Source organism: Pelobates fuscus, chromosome 1, assembly GCF_036172605.1.
Source record: "Pelobates fuscus isolate aPelFus1 chromosome 1, aPelFus1.pri, whole genome shotgun sequence".
Taxonomy (NCBI): Eukaryota; Metazoa; Chordata; class Amphibia; order Anura; family Pelobatidae; genus Pelobates; species Pelobates fuscus.
Genome location: NC_086317.1, coordinates 418,769,106 through 418,795,845, shown reverse-complemented (window position 1 = coordinate 418,795,845; position 26,740 = coordinate 418,769,106).

The window sequence follows — 26,740 nt, the reverse complement described above, 5'->3', positions numbered from 1 at the left end:
TTTCTCACTCGGGTTCAACTGCGGAGGTAGGAGTAGGAGTAGGCCCACCGTGGGGGTTAGGGGAAAGTTGGGGACATTCAATTCGTCCAGTATGGTACGGGCATGTTTCCATAGGGGTTGGATAGCTTCGCAGGACCACCAAATATGCTTTAATGTACCCAGGGCATTGCTACACCTCCAGCAAGTAGGTGGGGTGTTGGGGAATATGCGATGGAGACGTTGTGGGGTCATGTACCATCGGTACAAAAGTTTCCTATGTGCTTCTATGTGAGAGTAGCAACGGGTCTGCTTAGAGAGACCATTCAGGGCTTTCAGCCAGTCGCACTGCGTTAGGGTTTCATTGCAATCTGTCTCCCATTGGTTTCTGTGGGATATGGGTGGTGGAGGCGCAATCTCTTGCCATGCTTTATAGCATAGTGCCAGGGTCTTTGGTTTCGTTGGTGCAGACCAACATCTATCTAAGAGTAGAGTGGGGGTAACCCAGTTGGAGTTAGGGGTAGTGCGGCTCTGTGGCATGAATGCTAATATGATACTCTTCAATTGTAGGTAGGAAAAGGTGGCTCGGCTTGGTAGCTGCCATTGGGTTTGCAATTCTGGGAAGGGAATAATTTCTCTATTCCTCATTAGCTGAGATATGTGGGTGATCCCTGCATTGGTCCAGAGGTGGAGTGGGATGTCTCGTGACACCAATTTGACAACCGAAATGGGTGCTTTTGGGTGAAATTTTCCGTGGTAACCTAGGCTTGAGAGAAATTTGTCCCATATGTTTATGGTGTGGGAGGTAGTCGGGAAGATCGTGGGTCTCCGAGTCCTAAGACATCGAGGCGTCCACATATAGTCAATGATGGGTAGGTTTGGCCACTGCGCCCTCTCCATGTCTGTCCATTGTAAGAGGTTGGGCTGGGCATGGAGAAGGACGCCACCAGTCAGTGCAGCAGCTTTGTAATATTGTCCAATGTTCGGCAGGCCTACTCCTCCTAATTTGGGTGCAAGTTGGAGAAGTCGTATCGGCACCCTAGGTTTTTTACCTGCCCAGACGAATGTGTTACACATTTTCTGTAGGTCTTTACAGTATTGGGCGGGGAGTTGTAGGGGTAACATTCTAAAAAAATAAAGGATACGAGGAAGGATCATCATTTTATACGCATTGATTCTGCCTAGCCATGAAAGCATGACGTGTTTCCATTTATTCAGTTCATTTTTACACACTAGGGCTAGGGTACTGTAGTTAAGTGTTATTGTTTTAGGTATAGTGGATGCCATCTTCATCCCCAGGTATGTAATGTATGTCATTCTCCAGTCAAAGTGATAGCGGTCCTGAAGTGAGTCTATCATTAATTTCGGCATTCCCACTGGTAATGCTTGCGTTTTGTCTTGGTTCAAGCGGTAATGCGAGATGTCCCCGAATCTTTTTAATAGGGCCATCAGAGGGGGTAGAGACTGCTGTGGTTTGGATAGGGTTATGAAAATATCGTCGGCGAAAAGCGCCAGGCTGTATGTACGGTCTTGTATGGTAATTCCATGAATGTCAGGGTGAGTCCGTATTTTGTGTGCTAAGGGTTCTAGCGATAGAATATAGAGTAGGGGGGATAGTGGACACCCTTGTCGGGTGCCGTTCGTGATCCTAAATGGTTGGGATAAGAAGCCATTGTGGGACACTCTGGCTGCTGGGTTACTGTATAAGGCCATAATGCTTGTTATGACGCTCTCCGGGAATTTAAACTTTTTCAGGACTTCGGTCATGTACGACCAATTGAGGCGGTCGAAGGCCTTCTCGGCGTCCAGCGCCAAGAATAGGCCCTCCGACCCTTGTCTTTGTATGGCGTCTATTACATTAAGGATCTTTCTAGTGTTGTCTGAGCCTTGACGTCCTTTTACGAAGCCTGACTGGTCGTTATGGATAAGTTTGTGTAGTAGTGGTGCTAGTCGGTTGCTAAGTAGTTTCGCATAGAGTTTGGCATCACAATTCAGAAGGGAGATAGGCCTAAAATTTTTACATTGTGTCGGGGGTTTTCCTGGTTTCGGGAGGGTAGAGATATGGGCTAGCAGCATCTCTTTTGGTAAGGTACCGTTTTGGGAACTCTCATTCAGGACCTTTAAGAGGTGTGGAGAAAGGAGAGAGGTAAAGGTTTGATAGTATGCGTTGGGAAGACCATCTGGGCCTGGGGATTTATGGGTGGGCAGGTGAGCTACGGTATCAGTCAGTTCATCTAGTGTAAATGGGCCTTGTAATCTTTCTCTGTCTTCGTCCGTCAGTCCGGGCAGATCTAAGTCGTCTAAGAAGTCGTGAATGGTTCGTGGGTTCGGTAGAGTAACAGTAGGGTCTGCTTTTAAGTTATATAGGTCTTCGTAGTAGCTTGCAAATTTGGATACTATTCTCTGTGGGTCGATGATGCGTTCCCCTTTCTTGTCTTCCAGATAAGCTATTCTGGAGGCTGTCATTCTTCGTTTAAGCTGCGCTGCCAGTTTTGCACCCGCTCTATTCCCATTAGCAAAAAAGTTGTGCTTAACTTTGCGTAGAGCATAGGTCGTTTTGGCCATTTCAATATTTCTGAGTTTGGATTGCAGTTGTAGGAGATGTGTGTGCGTCTTAGGGTTGGGGTTGCGTTTATTGGAATGTGTTAATTGGGTGATTTCGGTTATAAGGGCATTGTACTCTGCGGTCCTTAGTTTTTTGGCTCGGCTTGCCTGTTTTATGAAGCTACCCCTGATACACGCTTTGTGTGCCAACCAAATTTGGTCTACGGAGGTCTCTTCATTTGTGTTCTCGTTAAAGTAATTGGTGAGGTCTGTCTTTATTTGTGCGATAACGGCGGGTCTGTCAGGAGCGACTCGTTGAGTCTCCAGGAACCTGTGCCCTTGCTAGGGAAGGGTGTTCTTAGGCTCAATGTGGTAGGCGCATGGTCCGACCATGAAATCAACCCAATGGTAGTTTCCTCTATGTTAGGCATGTAAGTGGCTGGGACCAGAAATCTATCAATTCGGGAGTAGCTGTTATGTGCCGCAGTGTGGCAGGTGAAGTCGACCTCTGCGGGATGTTGAATGCGCCAGGGGTCAACTAGTTGGTGAGAGGAGAGGGTGTTACATATCTTAGATGCTAGTGCCACTCTTTGGTTGAGAGAGGTCACTGAGATATCAGCTGTAGAGGATGAGTCCATGTTACTATCGATTAAGAAATTAGTGTCACCACCTAGGATTACCTCCCCATATTTGTACAAATCTGCAAGCGCTAAAATCATAAGTAGGAAGTCATGTTGATTAGTGTTGGGGCTGTACACATTAATCAGGGTATAGGGGTTATTATTGATGAGACATTGAAGAATTAGGTATCGGCCCTTTTTATCACTGATTTTGCGTATTAATGTGAAAGCGGCATCTTTACTGATCAGTGTCGAAACACCTCGTTTCTTAGTTTTGTAACAAGTGTGGAAGTCATGAGGGAAGTCTTTGGAATTAAATTTTGGTCTACCTCTCCAGGTGAAGTGCGTTTCTTGGTAGTATGCTATGAGGGCTTTACACTTTTTGGCTTCATTTATGGCTAGTCTCCTTTTATTCGGAGAGTTGAGCCCCTTGGTATTTAAAGACATTATTTTAATCGACATATGGGTAGGTAGGAAGTGTGCTACTACTGGGGTGTAGGTGTATTGCCCAACATTCCCCTTCTTTCGGTTCCCACCAGGATAGTATTTTACCGGACTTGTGGACGCCCACTAGTCGTGTCTTATCGTACACGGATAACCCATTGTTCCTATTCAATGTGCCCTTTGTTTTGGGGGTAGGGAGAACTGGGGGAAAACTATTTACAATATTCCGTATGTCACTGGAGGTGACATGTGGCTGCTCACGGCAACGGATAAATCTGGCCATTAGTAGGCCGTGGGGGTGATTCATTTGAGACATTTGCATAGAGGTTATACAGTCTAACAATCAGTTAACTAAGCACGTTTAACTAAGAGCGGGTTACATCTCGCCCGTAACAGCGTAACATTTCAAACAGTAAATTAGCCATTAGGGAGGGGGGGAAGATCAAGAGGTGTACATATAAAGCAGTCATAGATCTATCAAAACCTTAAGTATGAATGCACTATAGGACTATACGTTACAGTAGTAGTAGTCAGGAAGGTACGGCCTTCTCCATTAAGACCCGTCTTCGTGACCTTAACAGGATCAGGTAGTCGGTGTACTAGAGTTCGTGGGTTGTCTTTGGGTCCTGCGGGCTTGCGACCATTCTTTGGCCAAAGAGTGTGGTGCAGAGGTGGTAGTGGCATTTGGATGGTCCGCATCTGTGGGGGGAGCGATATTTGCCAGTCTTGTAGGAGGCGTTTGCCTTCTTTTGGATCGGTGATAGCTCTGACCGCTCCGTTCTTCCTCACTAGTAATTTGGTGGGGAATCCCCATTTATAAGGGATGTTGGCGATCCGTAGTGCTGTGGTTATGGGCGCGAAAGCGCGTCGTTTAAGCATAGTAGCGGCAGATAAGTCCGTGAAGATTTTGATGTGTTGGTAGGATTCCGGCCATTGTGACAAGCTCCTGGAAGCTTGCATGATCTTATCTTTCACTATATAAAAATGGATTCTCGTGATCACGTCTCTGGTGGTATCTGGAGGCAGGTGTTTAGGTTTAGGGAGTCTGTGCGTTCTATCCAGCATCAAGTCTAGGTTGTTCAAAGAGGGTATCAGTGCTTTAAATAAGTCTTGCACATACCTGGTGAGATCAGAGTTCTGGATTGATTCAGGGATACCTCTAATGCGGACATTGTTTCTCCTGCTCCTATCCTCATGATCCGCAACTCTCTCTTCTAGGAATTGAAGTTTTGTCTTGAGCGATGAGTAGGCCTCAGCCATGGAATTGTGGGCGTCTACGAGTTCATCAGTGCGTTCTTCCAGCTTTGCTGTTCTTTCGCCAATGTTGTTGATGTCAGCCTTTATTTCTGCAGTCATTTGCTGGATGTCTGCTTTAAGTGAGGCTTTTAGTTCCTGCATTATGGTTCTCACCGAGAGATCCGTTGCTGGGTTGGAGATTTCAGCGTGGTCTGCTGTATAGTCCCCTATGTCGGAATCCTGAGCCGGCGAGGTAGGCCTGTCGGCGCCATCTTGGTCGCCGTGTTCAAGCGCATGTTGCACTCCAAAGTGCGAGTTTAGCTTTTGTTGTTTAAGTTTCTTCGTAGATCTCGACGCCATGTCGGTATGTGGTGTGTCCCCTCGGTAGTCGGCTCGTTTTTGGGTTGCGTTAGTGGCTAAATCAGGCTGTGAAGGCCGCTGTTCGGGAGAGCTCTCGTCCCGCACGTCCGCTCACATGCGCTGCTCGGACACGCCCCCCTCTGGAAACCTTTTTTGTTTGTAAAATCACGCTATAGAGATACCAGATATGATTGGCAATGTGCATTGGAACAGTTCTGGAGTGCACACACTGTAGGCCTGACAGAGCCGCTTGAAGGACACTGAATGGCTGCTATTGGCTTACACTGGAAACCTTTTTTCTTTGTAAAAGCACGCTTTAGAGATACCAGATATGATTGGCAATGTGCACTGGAACAGTTCTGGAGAGCACACACTGTAGGCCTGACAGAGCCGCTTGAAGGACACTGACTGGCTGCTATTAGCTTACACTGGAAACATTTTTTCTTTGTAAAAGCACGCTATAGAGACACCAGATATGAGTGGCAATGTGCACTGTAACAGTTCTGGAGAGCACACACTGTAGGCCTGACAGAGCCGCTTGAAGGACACTGACTGGCTGCTATTAGCTTACACTGGAAACCTTTTTTCTTTGTAAACGCACGCTGTAGAGATACCAGATATGATTGGCAATGTGCACTGGAACAGTTCTGGAGAGCACACACTGTAGGCCTGACAGAGCCGCTTGAAGGACACTGACTGGCTGCTATTAGCTTACACTGGAAACCTTTTTACTTTGTAAAAGCACGCTATAGAGACACCAGATATGAGTGGCAATGTGTACTGTAACAGTTCTGGAGAGCACACACTGTAGGCCTGACAGAGCCGCTTGAAGGACACTGACTGGCTTCTATTAGCTTACACTGGAAACCTTTTTTGTTTGTAAAAGCACGCTATAGAGATACCAGATATGATTGGCAATGTGCACTGGAACAGTTCTGGAGAGCACACACTGTAGGCCTGACAGAGCCGCTTGAAGGACACTGACTGGCTGCTATTAGCTTACACTGGAAACCTTTTTTCTTTGTAAAAGCACGCTATAGAGATACCAGATATGATTGGCAATGTGCACTGGATCAGTTCTGGAGAGCACACACTGTAGGCCTGACAGAGCCGCTTGAAGGACACTGACTGGCTGCTATTAGCTTACACTGGAAACCTTTTTTCTTTGTAAAAGCACGCTTTAGAGACAGCAGATATGAGTGGCAATGTGCACTGGAACAGTTCTGGAGAGCACACACTGTAGGCCTGACAGAGCCGCTTGAAGGACACTGACTGGCTGATATTAGCTTACACTGGAAACCTATTTTCTTTGTAAAAGCACGCTATAGAGATACCAGATACGATTGGAAATGTGCACTGGAACAGTTCTGGAGACCACACACTGTAGGCCTGACAGAGCCGCTTGAAGGACACTGACTGGCTACTATTAGCTTACACTGGAAACCTTTTTTATTTGTAAAAGCACGCTATAGAGATACCAGATATGATTGGCAATGTGCACTGGAACAGTTCTGGCGAGCACACGCTGAAGGAAGGACTGACAGAGCCGCTTGAAGGACACTGACTGGCTGCTATTAGCTTACACTGGAATCCTTTTTTCTTTGTAAAAGCACGCTATAGAGACACCAGATATGCGTGGCAATGTGCAGTGTAACAGTTCTGGAGAGCACACACTGTAGGCCTGACAGAGCCGCTTGAAGGACACTGACTGGCTGCTATTAGCTTACACTGGAAATCTTTTTTCTTTGTAAAAGCACGCAATAGAGATACCAGATATGATTGGAAATGTGCACTGTAACAGTTCTGGAGAGCACACACTGTAGGCCTGACAGAGCCGCTTGAAGGACACTGACTGGCTGCTATTAGCTTACACTGGAAACCTTTTTTCTTTGTAAAAGCACGCTATAGAGACACCAGATATGAATAGCAATGTGCACTGTAACAGATCGGGAGAGCACACACTGTAGGCCTGACAGAGCCGCTTGAAGGACACTGACTGGCTGCTATTAGCTTACACTGGAAACCTTTTTTCTTTGTAAAAGCACGCTATAGAGATACCAGATATGATTGGCAATGTGCACTGGATCAGTTCTGGAGACCACACACTGTAGGCCTGACAGAGCCGCTTGAAGGACACTGACTGGCTGCTATTAGCTTACACTGGAAACCTTTTTTATTTGTAAAAGCACGCTATAGAGATACCAGATATGATTGGCAATGTGCACTGGAACAGTTCTGGCGAGCACACGCTGAAGGAAGGACTGACAGAGCCGCTTGAAGGACACTGACTGGCTGCTATTAGCTTACACTGGAATCCTTTTTTCTTTGTAAAAGCACGCTATAGAGACACCAGATATGATTGGAAATGTGCACTGTAACAGTTCTGGCGAGCACACGCTGAAGGAAGGACTGACAGAGCCGCTTGAAGGACACTGACTGGCTGCTATTAGCTTACACTGGAAACCTTTTTTCTTTGTAAAAGCACGCTATAGAGACACCAGATATGAGTGGCAATGTGTACTGTAACAGTTCTGGAGAGCACACACTGTAGGCCTGACAGAGCCGCTTGAAGGACACTGACTGGCTGCTATTAGCTTACACTGGAAACCTTTTTTGTTTGTAAAAGCACGCTATAGAGATACCAGATATGATTGGCAATGTGCACTGGAACAGTTCTGGCGAGCACACGCTGAAGGAAGGACTGACAGAGCCGCTTGAAGGACACTGACTGGCTGCTATTAGCTTACACTGGAATCCTTTTTTCTTTGTAAAAGCACGCTATAGAGACACCAGATATGAGTGGCAATGTGTACTGTAACAGTTCTGGAGAGCAAACACTGTAGGCCTGACAGAGACGCTTGAAGGACACTGACTGGCTGCTATTAGCTTACACTGGAAACCTTTTTTGTTTGTAAAAGCACGCTATAGAGACACCAGATATGATTGGCAATGTGCACTGTAACAGTTCTGGAGAGCACACGCTGAAGGAAGGACTGACAGTGCTGCTTGTGGGACACTGACTGGCTGCTATTAGCTTACACTGGAAACCTTTTTACTTTGTAAAAGCACGCTATAGAGACACCAGATATGAGTGGCAATGTGTACTGTAACAGTTCTGGAGAGCACACACTGTAGGCCTGACAGAGCCGCTTGAAGGACACTGACTGGCTTCTATTAGCTTACACTGGAAACCTTTTTTGTTTGTAAAAGCACGCTATAGAGATACCAGATATGATTGGCAATGTGCACTGGAACAGTTCTGGAGAGCACACACTGTAGGCCTGACAGAGCCGCTTGAAGGACACTGACTGGCTGCTATTAGCTTACACTGGAAACCTTTTTTCTTTGTAAAAGCACGCTATAGAGATACCAGATATGATTGGCAATGTGCACTGGATCAGTTCTGGAGAGCACACACTGTAGGCCTGACAGAGCCGCTTGAAGGACACTGACTGGCTGCTATTAGCTTACACTGGAAACCTTTTTTCTTTGTAAAAGCACGCTTTAGAGACAGCAGATATGAGTGGCAATGTGCACTGGAACAGTTCTGGAGAGCACACACTGTAGGCCTGACAGAGCCGCTTGAAGGACACTGACTGGCTGATATTAGCTTACACTGGAAACCTATTTTCTTTGTAAAAGCACGCTATAGAGATACCAGATACGATTGGAAATGTGCACTGGAACAGTTCTGGAGACCACACACTGTAGGCCTGACAGAGCCGCTTGAAGGACACTGACTGGCTACTATTAGCTTACACTGGAAACCTTTTTTATTTGTAAAAGCACGCTATAGAGATACCAGATATGATTGGCAATGTGCACTGGAACAGTTCTGGCGAGCACACGCTGAAGGAAGGACTGACAGAGCCGCTTGAAGGACACTGACTGGCTGCTATTAGCTTACACTGGAATCCTTTTTTCTTTGTAAAAGCACGCTATAGAGACACCAGATATGCGTGGCAATGTGCAGTGTAACAGTTCTGGAGAGCACACACTGTAGGCCTGACAGAGCCGCTTGAAGGACACTGACTGGCTGCTATTAGCTTACACTGGAAATCTTTTTTCTTTGTAAAAGCACGCAATAGAGATACCAGATATGATTGGAAATGTGCACTGTAACAGTTCTGGAGAGCACACACTGTAGGCCTGACAGAGCCGCTTGAAGGACACTGACTGGCTGCTATTAGCTTACACTGGAAACCTTTTTTCTTTGTAAAAGCACGCTATAGAGACACCAGATATGAATAGCAATGTGCACTGTAACAGATCGGGAGAGCACACACTGTAGGCCTGACAGAGCCGCTTGAAGGACACTGACTGGCTGCTATTAGCTTACACTGGAAACCTTTTTTCTTTGTAAAAGCACGCTATAGAGATACCAGATATGATTGGCAATGTGCACTGGATCAGTTCTGGAGACCACACACTGTAGGCCTGACAGAGCCGCTTGAAGGACACTGACTGGCTGCTATTAGCTTACACTGGAAACCTTTTTTATTTGTAAAAGCACGCTATAGAGATACCAGATATGATTGGCAATGTGCACTGGAACAGTTCTGGCGAGCACACGCTGAAGGAAGGACTGACAGAGCCGCTTGAAGGACACTGACTGGCTGCTATTAGCTTACACTGGAATCCTTTTTTCTTTGTAAAAGCACGCTATAGAGACACCAGATATGATTGGAAATGTGCACTGTAACAGTTCTGGCGAGCACACGCTGAAGGAAGGACTGACAGAGCCGCTTGAAGAACACTGACTGGCTGCTATTAGCTTACACTGGAATCCTTTTTTCTTTGTAAAAGCACGCTATAGAGACACCAGATATGCGTGGCAATGTGCAGTGTAACAGTTCTGGAGAGCACACACTGTAGGCCTGACAGAGCCGCTTGAAGGGCACTGACTGGCTGCTATTAGCTTACACTGGAAACCTTTTTTCTTTGTAAAAGCACGCTATAGAGATACCAGATATGATTGGCAATGTGCACTGGAACAGTTCTGGAGAGCACACACTGTAGGCCTGACAGTGCCGCTTGAAGGACACTGACTGGCTGCTATTAGCTTACACTGGAAACCTTTTTTTTTTGTAAAAGCACGCTATAGAGACACCAGATATGAGTGGCAATGCGTACTGTAACAGTTCTGGAGAGCACACACTGTAGGCCTGACAGAGCCTCTTGAAGGACACTGACTGGCTGCTATTAGCTTACACTGGAAACCTTTTTTGTTTGTAAAAGCACGCTATAGAGACACCAGATCAGGGCCGGACTGGCCCACCGGGATACCGGGAAATTTCCCGGTGGGCCGCGGCACCTGGGGGGCTGGAGAGTGAGAGGGAGCCCTGCTGTCTAATAAAATCGCGGCCGCCGGCCGCATGTCAGTGCCGCCGGGTGGCCGGTCCGGCGGCACACTCTGAGGTGATTACTCACCTTGCGGCCGGCAGCCCCATCTCCTGTGCTGACAGCTATGCTGCTGTCAGTATCAGTGAGTGTGCCGGGCGGCCGCCTAAGCGATCCAGCAGCACACTCACTGATACTGACAGCAGCATAGCTGTCAGCACAGGAGGACTGAGGGAGGGGGCGGAGCTAACTACCAAGCTCCCTCGCGGTTCCCATAATTCCCAGCATCTACAGATCATAGAGTAGGGATTACTCTATGATCTGTAGATGCTGGGAATTATGGGAACCGGGAGGGAGCATGGTAGTTAGCTCCGCCCCCTCCCTCAGTCCTCCTGTAGCAGCAGCAGGTACAGAGAAAAATAGGGGAAGGGGAAGGGGAAGGGGACAAAAAGAGGGGAAGGGGGGGACAAATAGAGGGGAAGGGGGGGACAAATAGAGGGGAAGGGGGGACAAATAGAGGGGAAGTGGAGGACAAAAAGAGGGGAAGGGGGACAAATAGAGGGGTAATAGAGAGACACCAGGGAAGGGGGGGGGGACAAAGAGACAGAGGGGTAATAGAGAGACAGGGGATGGGGAAATAAAGAGAGGGGTAATAGTGAGACACCAGGGAAGGGGGGGGACAAAGAGACAGAGGGGTAATAGAGAGACATAGGAGAAGGGGGGACACAGAGACAGAGGGGTAATAGAGAGACACCAGGGAAGGGGGACAAAGAGGCAGAGGGGTAATAGAGAGACACATGGGATGGGGGTACAAAGAGACAGAGGGGTAAGAGAGAGACACAGGGAGGAGATGGGGAAGAGAGACTCAGGGAGGAGAGGGGGAAGAGAGACTCAGGGAGGAGAGGGGGAAGAGACACAGAAGGTTTGTTGGCTGGGGCTAAGAACAACACAAAAGGGGCTAGGGAAAGAGAAATACAGAGGCTGGAGAAGGGTAAAAAGAAACACACAGGGACTGGGATGAAGTAAAAGAAACACAAGGGTCGCTGTAAGAGAAAAAAAGGAGACAATTGGAGACAAGATACACTAAACGAGGTAAAGGTAATAGACGTAAATTGATGTGATCCTGACAGTAATACACACACACACATATATATATATATATATATATATATATACATTGATGTGTGTATTAGTAACATATATTTATGCCTATAATATTTACACATATAGTAATATACATTTATATATGCATAATACACACATAAATGTCATTAATATATATATATTAATGACATATATATATATATATATATATATATATATATATATATATGTGTGTGTGTGTGTGTGTGTAATGAGCACGTATTGGCCCAGTCTTGTTGCTAGTTGCATACTCATGCATGCACCATAACATATTTAAAGTGAAGAGCGCACCCATAGAACTTCAAAATAAACAAGCTAACTTCATTTTTGTTTAGTTGTGCAATTGCAGACATTCAGCATTTCAGTCCCATTACTAAAATGTCCTTAATAGGCCAAAGTAGTTGTACTGGAACATTGATTACATGCAAATGTACGTCTACTTAAAATATAGGCACTCTTTTGTTTATTTTGAAGCCCTATATGCGTTCTTTCGTTGGAGTAAGAGTTTTCAATTTCAAGTTATTTTTTCACCCTCTATATCAGCACACTATGCTGGCGCGACGCATTATTGGGCTGGTATAGAATTTTTTTCCAGGGCTGCTTTTAGTTTCCAGTCCGGCCCTGCACCAGATATGATTGGAAATGTGCACTGTAACAGTTCTGGAGAGCACACACTGTAGGCCTGACAGAGCCGCTTGAAGGACACTGACTGGCTGCTATTAGCTTACACTGGAAACCTTTTTTCTTTGTAAAAGCACGCTATAGAGACACCAGATATGAGTGGCAATGTGCACTGTAACAGATCGGGAGAGCACACACTGTAGGCCTGACAGAGCCGCTTGAAGGACACTGACTGGCTGCTATTAGCTTACACTGGAAACCTTTTTTCTTTGTAAAAGCACGCTATAGAGATACCAGATATGATTGGCAATGTGCACTGGATCAGTTCTGGAGACCACACACTGTAGGCCTGACAGAGCCGCTTGAAGGACACTGACTGGCTGCTATTAGCTTACACTGGAAACCTTTTTTATTTGTAAAAGCACGCTATAGAGATACCAGATATGATTGGCAATGTGCACTGGAACAGTTCTGGCGAGCACACGCTGAAGGAAGGACTGACAGAGCCGCTTGAAGGACACTGACTGGCTGCTATTAGCTTACACTGGAATCCTTTTTTCTTTGTAAAAGCACGCTATAGAGACACCAGATATGATTGGAAATGTGCACTGTAACAGTTCTGGCGAGCACACGCTGAAGGAAGGACTGACAGAGCCGCTTGAAGGACACTGACTGGCTGCTATTAGCTTACACTGGAATCCTTTTTTCTTTGTAAAAGCACGCTATAGAGACACCAGATATGCGTGGCAATGTGCAGTGTAACAGTTCTGGAGAGCACACACTGTAGGCCTGACAGAGCCGCTTGAAGGACACTGACTGGCTGCTATTAGCTTACACTGGAAACCTTTTTTCTTTGTAAAAGCACGCTATAGAGATACCAGATATGATTGGCAATGTGCACTGGAACAGTTCTGGAGAGCACACACTGTAGGCCTGACAGTGCCGCTTGAAGGACACTGACTGGCTGCTATTAGCTTACACTGGAAACCTTTTTTTTTTGTAAAAGCACGCTATAGAGACACCAGATATGAGTGGCAATGCGTACTGTAACAGTTCTGGCTAGCACACGCTGAAGGAAGGACTGACAGAGCCGCTTGAAGGACACTGACTGGCTGCTATTAGCTTACACTGGAATCCTTTTTTCTTTGTAAAAGCACGCTATAGAGACACCAGATATGAGTGGCAATGTGTACTGTAACAGTTCTGGAGAGCAAACACTGTAGGCCTGACAGAGACGCTTGAAGGACACTGACTGGCTGCTATTAGCTTACACTGGAAACCTTTTTTGTTTGTAAAAGCACGCTATAGAGATACCAGATATGATTGGCAATGTGCATTGGAACAGTTCTGGAGAGCACACACTGTAGGCCTGACAGAGCCGCTTGAAGGACACTGAATGGCTGCTATTGGCTTACACTGGAAACCTTTTTTCTTTGTAAAAGCACGCTATAGAGATACCAGATATGATTGGCAATGTGCACTGGAACAGTTCTGGAGAGCACACACTGTAGGCCTGACAGAGCCGCTTGAAGGACACTGACTGGCTGCTATTAGCTTACACTGGAAACCTTTTTTCTTTGTAAAAGCACGCTATAAAGATACCAGATATGATTGGCAATGTGCACTGGAACAGTTCTGGAGAGCACACACTGTAGGCCTGACAGAGCCGCTTGAAGGACACTGACTGGCTGCTATTAGCTTACACTGGAAACCTTTTTTTTTTGTAAAAGCACGCTATAGAGACAACAGATATGAGTGGCAATGCGTACTGTAACAGTTCTGGAGAGCACACACTGTAGGCCTGACAGAGCCTCTTGAAGGACACGAACTGGCTGCTATTAACTTACACTGGAAACCTTTTTTGTTTGTAAAAGCACGCTATAGAGATACCAGATATGATTGGCAATGTGCACTGGAACAGTTCTGGAGAGCACACACTGTAGGCCTGACAGAGCCGCTTGAAGGATACTGACTGGCTGCTATTAGCTTACACTGGAAACCTTTTTTCTTTGTAAAAGCACGCTATAGAGATACCAGATATGATTGGCAATGTGCACTGGAACAGTTCTGGAGAGCACACACTGTAGGCCTGACAGAGCCGCTTGAAGGACACTGACTGGCTGCTATTAGCTTACACTGGAAACCTTTTTTCTTTGTAAACGCACGCTATAGAGATACCAGATATGATTGGCAATGTGCACTGGAACAGTTCTGCAGAGCACACACTGTTGGCCTTACAGAGCCGCTTGAAGGACACTGACTGGCTGCTATTAGCTTACACTGGAAACCTTTTTTCTTTGTAAAAGCACGCTATAGAGATACCAGATATGATTGGCAATGTGCACTGGAACAGTTCTGTAGAGCACACACTGTAGGCCTGACAGAGCCGCTTGAAGGACACTGACTGGCTGCTATTAGCTTACACTGGAAACCTTTTTTCTTTGTAAAAGCACGCTATAGAGACACCAGATATGAGTGGCAATGTGTACTGTAACAGTTCTGGAGAGCACACACTGTAGGCCTGACAGAGCCGCTTGAAGGACACTGACTGGCTGCTATTAGCTTACACTGGAAACCTTTTTTGTTTGTAAAAGCACGCTATAGAGATACCAGATATGATTGGCAATGTGCACTGGAACAGTTCTGGCGAGCACACGCTGAAGGAAGGCCTGACAGAGCCGCTTGAAGGACACTGACTGGCTGCTATTAGCTTACACTGGAATCCTTTTTTCTTTGTAAAAGCACGCTATAGAGACACCAGGTATGAGTGGCAATGTGTACTGTAACAGTTCTGGAGAGCAAACACTGTAGGCCTGACAGAGACGCTTGAAGGACACTGACTGGCTGCTATTAGCTTACACTGGAAACCTTTTTTGTTTGTAAAAGCACGCTATAGAGATACCAGATATGATTGGCAATGTGTATTGGAACAGTTCTGGAGAGCACACACTGTAGGCCTGACAGAGCCGCTTGAAGGACACTGAATGGCTGCTATTGGCTTACACTGGAAACCTTTTTTCTTTGTAAAAGCACGCTTTAGAGATACCAGATATGATTGGCAATGTGCACTGGAACAGTTCTGGAGAGCACACACTGTAGGCCTGACAGAGCCGCTTGAAGGACACTGACTGGCTGCTATTAGCTTACACTGGAAACATTTTTTCTTTGTAAAAGCACGCTATAGAGACACCAGATATGAGTGGCAATGTGCACTGTAACAGTTCTGGAGAGCACAAACTGTAGGCCTGACAGAGCCGCTTGAAGGACACTGACTGGCTGCTATTAGCTTACACTGGAAACCTTTTTTCTTTGTAAACGCACGCTGTAGAGATACCAGATATGATTGGCAATGTGTACTGGAACAGTTCTGGAGAGCACACACTGTAGGCCTGACAGAGCCGCTTGAAGGACACTGACTGGCTGCTATTAGCTTACACTGGAAACCTTTTTTCTTTGTAAAAGCACGCTATAGAGACACCAGATATGAGTGGCAATGTGTACTGTAACAGTTCTGGAGAGCACACACTGTAGGCCTGACAGAGCCGCTTGAAGGACACTAACTGGCTTCTATTAGCTTACACTGGAAACCTTTTTTGTTTGTAAAAGCACGCTATAGAGATACCAGATATGATTGGCAATGTGCACTGGAACAGTTCTGGAGAGCACACACTGTAGGCCTGACAGAGCCGCTTGAAGGACACTGACTGGCTGCTATTAGCTTACACTGGAAACCTTTTTTCTTTGTAAAAGCACGCTATAGAGATACCAGATATGATTGGCAATGTGCACTGGATCAGTTCTGGAGAGCACACACTGTAGGCCTGACAGAGCCGCTTGAAGGACACTGACTGGCTGCTATTAGCTTACACTGGAAACCTTTTTTCTTTGTAAAAGCACGCTTTACAGACAGCAGATATGAGTGGCAATGTGCACTGGAACAGTTCTGGAGAGCACACACTGTAGGCCTGACAGAGCCGCTTGAAGGACACTGACTGGCTGCTATTAGCTTACACTGGAAACCTTTTTTATTTGTAAAAGCACGCTATAGAGATACCAGATATGATTGGCAATGTGCACTGGAACAGTTCTGGCGAGCACACGCTGAAGGAAGGACTGACAGAGCCGCTTGAAGGACACTGACTGGCTGCTATTAGCTTACACTGGAATCCTTTTTTCTTTGTAAAAGCACGCTATAGAGACACCAGATATGATTGGAAATGTGCACTGTAACAGTTCTGGCGAGCACACGCTGAAGGAAGGACTGACAGAGCCGCTTGAAGGACACTGACTGCCTGCTATTAGCTTACACTGGAATCCTTTTTTCTTTGTAAAAGCACGCTATAGAGACACCAGATATGCGTGGCAATGTGCAGTGTAACAGTTCTGGAGAGCACACACTGTAGGCCTGACAGAGCCGCTTGAAGGGCACTGACTGGCTGCTATTAGCTTACACTGGAAACCTTTTTTCTTTGTAAAAGCACGCTATAGAGATACCAGATATGATTGGCAATGTGCACTGGAACAGTTCTGGAGAGCACACACTGTAGGCCTGACAGTGCCGCTTGAAGGACACTGACTGGCTGCTATTAGCTTACACTGGAAACCTTTTTTTTTTGTAAAAGCACGCTATAGAGACACCAGATATGAGTGGCAATGCGTACTGTAACAGTTCTGGAGAGCACACACTGTAGGCCTGACAGAGCCTCTTGAAGGACACTGACTGGCTGCTATTAGCTTACACTGGAAACCTTTTTTGTTTGTAAAAGCACGCTATAGAGACACCAGATCAGGGCCGGACTGGCCCACCGGGATACCGGGAAATTTCCCGGTGGGCCGCGGCACCTGGGGGGCTGGAGAGTGAGAGGGAGCCCTGCTGTCTAATAAAATCGCGGCCGCCGGCCGCATGTCAGTGCCGCCGGGTGGCCGGTCCGGCGGCACACTCTGAGGTGATTACTCACCTTGCGGCCGGCAGCCCCATCTCCTGTGCTGACAGCTATGCTGCTGTCAGTATCAGTGAGTGTGCCGGGCGGCCGCCTAAGCGATCCAGCAGCACACTCACTGATACTGACAGCAGCATAGCTGTCAGCACAGGAGGACTGAGGGAGGGGGCGGAGCTAACTACCAAGCTCCCTCGCGGTTCCCATAATTCCCAGCATCTACAGATCATAGAGTAGGGATTACTCTATGATCTGTAGATGCTGGGAATTATGGGAACCGGGAGGGAGCATGGTAGTTAGCTCCGCCCCCTCCCTCAGTCCTCCTGTAGCAGCAGCAGGTACAGAGAAAAATAGGGGAAGGGGAAGGGGAAGGGGACAAAAAGAGGGGAAGGGGGGGACAAATAGAGGGGAAGGGGGGACAAATAGAGGGGAAGTGGAGGACAAAAAGAGGGGAAGGGGGACAAATAGAGGGGTAATAGAGAGACACCAGGGAAGGGGGGGGGGACAAAGAGACAGAGGGGTAATAGAGAGACAGGGGATGGGGAAATAAAGAGAGGGGTAATAGTGAGACACCAGGGAAGGGGGGGGGACAAAGAGACAGAGGGGTAATAGAGAGACATAGGAGAAGGGGGGACACAGAGACAGAGGGGTAATAGAGAGACACCAGGGAAGGGGGACAAAGAGGCAGAGGGGTAATAGAGAGACACATGGGATGGGGGTACAAAGAGACAGAGGGGTAAGAGAGAGACACAGGGAGGAGATGGGGAAGAGAGACTCAGGGAGGAGAGGGGGAAGAGAGACTCAGGGAGGAGAGGGGGAAGAGACACAGAAGGTTTGTTGGCTGGGGCTAAGAACAACACAAAAGGGGCTAGGGAAAGAGAAATACAGAGGCTGGAGAAGGGTAAAAAGAAACACACAGGGACTGGGATGAAGTAAAAGAAACACAAGGGTCGCTGTAAGAGAAAAAAAGGAGACAATTGGAGACAAGATACACTAAACGAGGTAAAGGTAATAGACGTAAATTGATGTGATCCTGACAGTAATACACACACACACATATATATATATATATATATATATATATACATTGATGTGTGTATTAGTAACATATATTTATGCCTATAAAATTTACACATATAGTAATATACATTTATATATGCATAATACACACATAAATGTCATTAATATATATATATTAATGACATATATATATATATATATATATATATATATATATATATATATATATATGTGTGTGTGTGTGTGTGTGTAATGAGCACGTATTGGCCCAGTCTTGTTGCTAGTTGCATACTCATGCATGCACCATAACATATTTAAAGTGAAGAGCGCACCCATAGAACTTCAAAATAAACAAGCTAACTTCATTTTTGTTTAGTTGTGCAATTGCAGACATTCAGCATTTCAGTCCCATTACTAAAATGTCCTTAATAGGCCAAAGTAGTTGTACTGGAACATTGATTACATGCAAATGTACGTCTACTTAAAATATAGGCACTCTTTTGTTTATTTTGAAGCCCTATATGCGTTCTTTCGTTGGAGTAAGAGTTTTCAATTTCAAGTTATTTTTTCACCCTCTATATCAGCACACTATGCTGGCGCGACGCATTATTGGGCTGGTATAGAATTTTTTTCCAGGGCTGCTTTTAGTTTCCAGTCCGGCCCTGCACCAGATATGATTGGAAATGTGCACTGTAACAGTTCTGGAGAGCACACACTGTAGGCCTGACAGAGCCGCTTGAAGGACACTGACTGGCTGCTATTAGCTTACACTGGAAACCTTTTTTCTTTGTAAAAGCACGCTATAGAGACACCAGATATGAGTGGCAATGTGCACTGTAACAGATCGGGAGAGCACACACTGTAGGCCTGACAGAGCCGCTTGAAGGACACTGACTGGCTGCTATTAGCTTACACTGGAAACCTTTTTTCTTTGTAAAAGCACGCTATAGAGATACCAGATATGATTGGCAATGTGCACTGGATCAGTTCTGGAGACCACACACTGTAGGCCTGACAGAGCCGCTTGAAGGACACTGACTGGCTGCTATTAGCTTACACTGGAAACCTTTTTTATTTGTAAAAGCACGCTATAGAGATACCAGATATGATTGGCAATGTGCACTGGAACAGTTCTGGTGAGCACACGCTGAAGGAAGGACTGACAGAGCCGCTTGAAGGACACTGACTGGCTGCTATTAGCTTACACTGGAATCCTTTTTTCTTTGTAAAAGCACGCTATAGAGACACCAGATATGATTGGAAATGTGCACTGTAACAGTTCTGGCGAGCACACGCTGAAGGAAGGACTGACAGAGCCGCTTGAAGGACACTGACTGGCTGCTATTAGCTTACACTGGAATCCTTTTTTCTTTGTAAAAGCACGCTATAGAGACACCAGATATGCGTGGCAATGTGCAGTGTAACAGTTCTGGAGAGCACACACTGTAGGCCTGACAGAGCCGCTTGAAGGACACTGACTGGCTGCTATTAGCTTACACTGGAAACCTTTTTTCTTTGTAAAAGCACGCTATAGAGATACCAGATATGATTGGCAATGTGCACTGGAACAGTTCTGGAGAGCACACACTGTAGGCCTGACAGTGCCGCTTGAAGGACACTGACTGGCTGCTATTAGCTTACACTGGAAACCTTTTTTTTTTGTAAAAGCACGCTATAGAGACACCAGATATGAGTGGCAATGCGTACTGTAACAGTTCTGGCTAGCACACGCTGAAGGAAGGACTGACAGAGCCGCTTGAAGGACACTGACTGGCTGCTATTAGCTTACACTGGAATCCTTTTTTCTTTGTAAAAGCACGCTATAGAGACACCAGATATGAGTGGCAATGTGTACTGTAACAGTTCTGGAGAGCAAACACTGTAGGCCTGACAGAGACGCTTGAAGGACACTGACTGGCTGCTATTAGCTTACACTGGAAACCTTTTTTGTTTGTAAAAGCACGCTATAGAGATACCAGATATGATTGGCAATGTGCATTGGAACAGTTCTGGAGAGCACACACTGTAGGCCTGACAGAGCCGCTTGAAGGACACTGAATGGCTGCTATTGGCTTACACTGGAAACCTTTTTTCTTTGTAAAAGCACGCTATAGAGATACCAGATATGATTGGCAATGTGCACTGGAACAGTTCTGGAGAGCACACACTGTAGGCCTGACAGAGCCGCTTGAAGGACACTGACTGGCTGCTATTAGCTTACACTGGAAACCTTTTTTCTTTGTAAAAGCACGCTATAAAGATACCAGATATGATTGGCAATGTGCACTGGAACAGTTCTGGAGAGCACACACTGTAGGCCTGACAGAGCCGCTTGAAGGACACTGACTGGCTGCTATTAGCTTACACTGGAAACCTTTTTTTTTTGTAAAAGCACGCTATAGAGACAACAGATATGAGTGGCAATGCGTACTGTAACAGTTCTGGAGAGCACACACTGTAGGCCTGACAGAGCCTCTTGAAGGACACGAACTGGCTGCTATTAGCTTACACTGGAAACCTTTTTTGTTTGTAAAAGCACGCTATAGAGATACCAGATATGATTGGCATTGTGCACTGGAACAGTTCTGGAGAGCACACACTGTAGGCCTGACAGAGCCGCTTGAAGGACACTGACTGGCTGCTATTAGCTTACACTGGAAACCTTTTTTCTTTGTAAAAGCACGCTATAGAGATACCAGATATGATTGGCAATGTGCACTGGAACAGTTCTGGAGAGCACACACTGTAGGCCTGACAGAGCCGCTTGAAGGACACTGACTGGCTGCTATTAGCTTACACTGGAAACCTTTTTTCTTTGTAAACGCACGCTATAGAGATACCAGATATGATTGGCAATGTGCACTGGAACAGTTCTGCAGAGCACACACTGTTGGCCTTACAGAGCCGCTTGAAGGACACTGACTGGCTGCTATTAGCTTACACTGGAAACCTTTTTTCTTTGTAAAAGCACGCTATAGAGATACCAGATATGATTGGCAATGTGCACTGGAACAGTTCTGTAGAGCACACACTGTAGGCCTGACAGAGCCGCTTGAAGGACACTGACTGGCTGCTATTAGCTTACACTGGAAACCTTTTTTCTTTGTAAAAGCACGCTATAGAGACACCAGATATGAGTGGCAATGTGTACTGTAACAGTTCTGGAGAGCACACACTGTAGGCCTGACAGAGCCGCTTGAAGGACACTGACTGGCTGCTATTAGCTTACACTGGAAACCTTTTTTGTTTGTAAAAGCACGCTATAGAGATACCAGATATGATTGGCAATGTGCACTGGAACAGTTCTGGCGAGCACACGCTGAAGGAAGGCCTGACAGAGCCGCTTGAAGGACACTGACTGGCTGCTATTAGCTTACACTGGAATCCTTTTTTCTTTGTAAAAGCACGCTATAGAGACACCAGGTATGAGTGGCAATGTGTACTGTAACAGTTCTGGAGAGCAAACACTGTAGGCCTGACAGAGACGCTTGAAGGACACTGACTGGCTGCTATTAGCTTACACTGGAAACCTTTTTTGTTTGTAAAAGCACGCTATAGAGATACCAGATATGATTGGCAATGTGTATTGGAACAGTTCTGGAGAGCACACACTGTAGGCCTTACAGAGCCGCTTGAAGGACACTGAATGGCTGCTATTGGCTTATACTGGAAACCTTTTTTCTTTGTAAAAGCACGCTTTAGAGATACCAGATATGATTGGCAATGTGCACTGGAACAGTTCTGGAGAGCACACACTGTAGGCCTGACAGAGCCGCTTGAAGGACACTGACTGGCTGCTATTAGCTTACACTGGAAACATTTTTTCTTTGTAAAAGCACGCTATAGAGACACCAGATATGAGTGGCAATGTGCACTGTAACAGTTCTGGAGAGCACAAACTGTAGGCCTGACAGAGCCGCTTGAAGGACACTGACTGGCTGCTATTAGCTTACACTGGAAACCTTTTTTCTTTGTAAACGCACGCTGTAGAGATACCAGATATGATTGGCAATGTGTACTGGAACAGTTCTGGAGAGCACACACTGTAGGCCTGACAGAGCCGCTTGAAGGACACTGACTGGCTGCTATTAGCTTACACTGGAAACCTTTTTTCTTTGTAAAAGCACGCTATAGAGACACCAGATATGAGTGGCAATGTGTACTGTAACAGTTCTGGAGAGCACACACTGTAGGCCTGACAGAGCCGCTTGAAGGACACTGACTGGCTTCTATTAGCTTACACTGGAAACCTTTTTTGTTTGTAAAAGCACGCTATAGAGATACCAGATATGATTGGCAATGTGCACTGGAACAGTTCTGGAGAGCACACACTGTAGGCCTGACAGAGCCGCTTGAAGGACACTGACTGGCTGCTATTAGCTTACACTGGAAACCTTTTTTCTTTGTAAAAGCACGCTATAGAGATACCAGATATGATTGGCAATGTGCACTGGATCAGTTCTGGAGAGCACACACTGTAGGCCTGACAGAGCCGCTTGAAGGACACTGACTGGCTGCTATTAGCTTACACTGGAAACCTTTTTTCTTTGTAAAAGCACGCTTTACAGACAGCAGATATGAGTGGCAATGTGCACTGGAACAGTTCTGGAGAGCACACACTGTAGGCCTGACAGAGCCGCTTGAAGGACACTGACTGGCTGATATTAGCTTACACTGGAAACCTATTTTTTTTGTAAAAGCACGCTATAGAGATGCCAGATATGATTGGAAATGTGCACTGGAACAGTTCTGGAGACCACACACTGTAGGCCTGACAGAGCCGCTTGAAGGACACTGACTGGCTGCTATTAGCTTACACTGGAAACCTTTTTTGTTTGTAAAAGCACGCTATAGAGATACCAGATATGATTGGCAATGTGCACTGGAACAGTTCTGGCGAGCACACACTGTAGGCCTGACAGAGCCGCTTGAAGGACACTGACTGGCTGCTATTAGCTTACACTGGAAACCTTTTTTCTTTGTAAAAGCATGCAATAGAGATACCAGATATGATTGGAAATGTGCACTGTAACAGTTCTGGAGAGCACACACTGTAGGCCTGACAGAGCCGCTTGAAGGACACTGACTGGCTGCTATTAGCTTACACTGGAAACCTTTTTTCTTTGTAAAAGCACGCTATAGAGACACCAGATATGAGTGGCAATGTGCACTGTAACAGATCGGGAGAGCACACACTGTAGGCCTGACAGAGCCGCTTGAAGGACACTGACTGGCTGCTATTAGCTTACACTGGAAACCTTTTTTCTTTGTAAAAGCACGCTATAGAGATACCAGATATGATTGGAAATGTGCACTGTAACAGTTCTGGCGAGCACACGCTGAAGGAAGGACTGACAGAGCCGCTTGAAGGACACTGACTGGCTGCTATTAGCTTACACTGGAATCCTTTTTTCTTTGTAAAAGCACGCTATAGAGACACCAGATATGCGTGGCAATGTGCAGTGTAACAGTTCTGGAGAGCACACACTGTAGGCCTGACAGAGCCGCTTGAAGGACACTGACTGGCTGCTTTATAGCTTACACTGGAAACCTTTCTTCTGTGTAAAAGCACACTATAGAGATACCAGATATGATTGGCAATGTGCACTGGAACAGTTCTGGAGAGCACACACTGTAGGCCTGACAGAGCCGCTTGAAGGACACTGACTGGCTGCTATTAGCTTACATTGAAAACCTTTTTTCTTTGTAAAAGCACGCTATAGAGATACCAGATATGATTGGCAATGTGCACTGGAACTGTTTTGGAGAGCACACACTGTAGGCCTGACAGAGCCGCTTGAAGGACACTGACTGGCTGCTATTAGCTTACACTGGAAACCTTTTTTCTTTGTAAAAGCACGCTATAGAGATACCAGATATGATTGGAAATGTGCACTGAAACAGTTCTGGAGAGCACACACTGTAGGCCTGACAGAGCCGCTTGAAGGACACTGACTGGCTGCTATTAGCTTACACTGGAAAACTTTTTTCTTTGTAAAAGCACGCTATAGAGACACCAGATATGATTGGCAATGTGCACTGGAACAGTTCTGGAGAGCACACACTGTAGGCCTGACAGAGCCGCTTGAAGGACACTGACTGGCTGCTATTAGCTTACACTGGAAACCTTTTTTCTTTGTAAAAGCACGCTATAGAGATACCAGATATGATTGGCAATATGCACTGGAACAGTTCTGGAGAGCACACACTGTAGGCCTGACAGAGCCGCTTGAAGGACACTGACTGGCTGCTATTAGCTTACACTGGAAACCTTTTGTCTTTGTAAAAGCACGCTATAGAGACACCAGATATGAGTGGCAATGTGCACTGTAACAGATCGGGAGAGCACACACTGTAGGCCTGACAGAGCCGCTTGAAGGACACTGACTGGCTGCTATTAGCTTACACTGGAAACCTTTTTTTCTTTGTAAAAGCACGCTATAGAGATACAAGATATGATTGGCAATGTGCACTGGAACAGTTCTGGAGACCACACACTGTAGGCCTGACAGAGCCGCTTGAAGGACACTGACTGGCTGCTATTAGCTTACACTGGAAAACTTTTTTGTTTGTAAAAGCAAGCTATAGAGATACCAGATATGATTGGCAATGTGCACTGGAACAGTTCTGGCGAGCACACGCTGAAGGAAGGACTGACAGAGCCGCTTGAAGGACACTGACTGGCTGCTATTAGCTTACACTGGAATCCTTTTTTCTTTGTAAAAGCACGCTATAGAGACACCAGATATGCGTGGCAATGTGCAGTGTAACAGTTCTGGAGAGCACACACTGTAGGCCTGACAGAGCCGCTTGAAGGACACTGACTGGCTGCTATTAGCTTACACTGGAAACCTTTTTTCTTTGTAAAAGCATGCAATAGAGATACCAGATATGATTGGAAATGTGCACTGTAACAGTTCTGGAGAGCACACACTGTAGGCCTGACAGAGCCGCTTGAAGGACACTGACTGGCTGCTATTAGCTTACACTGGAAACCTTTTTTCTTTGTAAAAGCACGCTATAGAGACACCAGATATGAGTGGCAATGTGCACTGTAACAGATCGGGAGAGCACACACTGTAGGCCTGACAGAGCCGCTTGAAGGACACTGACTGGCTGCTATTAGCTTACACTGGAAACCTTTTTTCTTTGTAAAAGCACGCTATAGAGATACCAGATATGATTGGAAATGTGCACTGTAACAGTTCTGGCGAGCACACGCTGAAGGAAGGACTGACAGAGCCGCTTGAAGGACACTGACTGGCTGCTATTAGCTTACACTGGAATCCTTTTTTCTTTGTAAAAGCACGCTATAGAGACACCAGATATGCGTGGCAATGTGCAGTGTAACAGTTCTGGAGAGCACACACTGTAGGCCTGACAGAGCCGCTTGAAGGACACTGACTGGCTGCTTTATAGCTTACACTGGAAACCTTTCTTCTGTGTAAAAGCACACTATAGAGATACCAGATATGATTGGCAATGTGCACTGGAACAGTTCTGGAGAGCACACACTGTAGGCCTGACAGAGCCGCTTGAAGGACACTGACTGGCTGCTATTAGCTTACATTGAAAACCTTTTTTCTTTGTAAAAGCACGCTATAGAGATACCAGATATGATTGGCAATGTGCACTGGAACTGTTTTGGAGAGCACACACTGTAGGCCTGACAGAGCCGCTTGAAGGACACTGACTGGCTGCTATTAGCTTACACTGGAAACCTTTTTTCTTTGTAAAAGCACGCTATAGAGATACCAGATATGATTGGAAATGTGCACTGAAACAGTTCTGGAGAGCACACACTGTAGGCCTGACAGAGCCGCTTGAAGGACACTGACTGGCTGCTATTAGCTTACACTGGAAAACTTTTTTCTTTGTAAAAGCACGCTATAGAGACACCAGATATGATTGGCAATGTGCACTGGAACAGTTCTGGAGAGCACACACTGTAGGCCTGACAGAGCCGCTTGAAGGACACTGACTGGCTGCTATTAGCTTACACTGGAAACCTTTTTTCTTTGTAAAAGCACGCTATAGAGATACCAGATATGATTGGCAATATGCACTGGAACAGTTCTGGAGAGCACACACTGTAGGCCTGACAGAGCCGCTTGAAGGACACTGACTGGCTGCTATTAGCTTACACTGGAAACCTTTTTTCTTTGTAAAAGCACGCTATAGAGACACCAGATATGAGTGGCAATGTGCACTGTAACAGATCGGGAGAGCACACACTGTAGGCCTGACAGAGCCGCTTGAAGGACACTGACTGGCTGCTATTAGCTTACACTGGAAACCTTTTTTTCTTTGTAAAAGCACGCTATAGAGATACAAGATATGATTGGCAATGTGCACTGGAACAGTTCTGGAGAGCACACACTGTAGGCCTGACAGAGCCGCTTGAAGGACACTGACTGGCTGCTATTAGCTTACACTGGAAACCTTTTTTCTTTGTAAAAGCACGCTATAGAGACACCAGATATGAGTGGCAATGTGCTC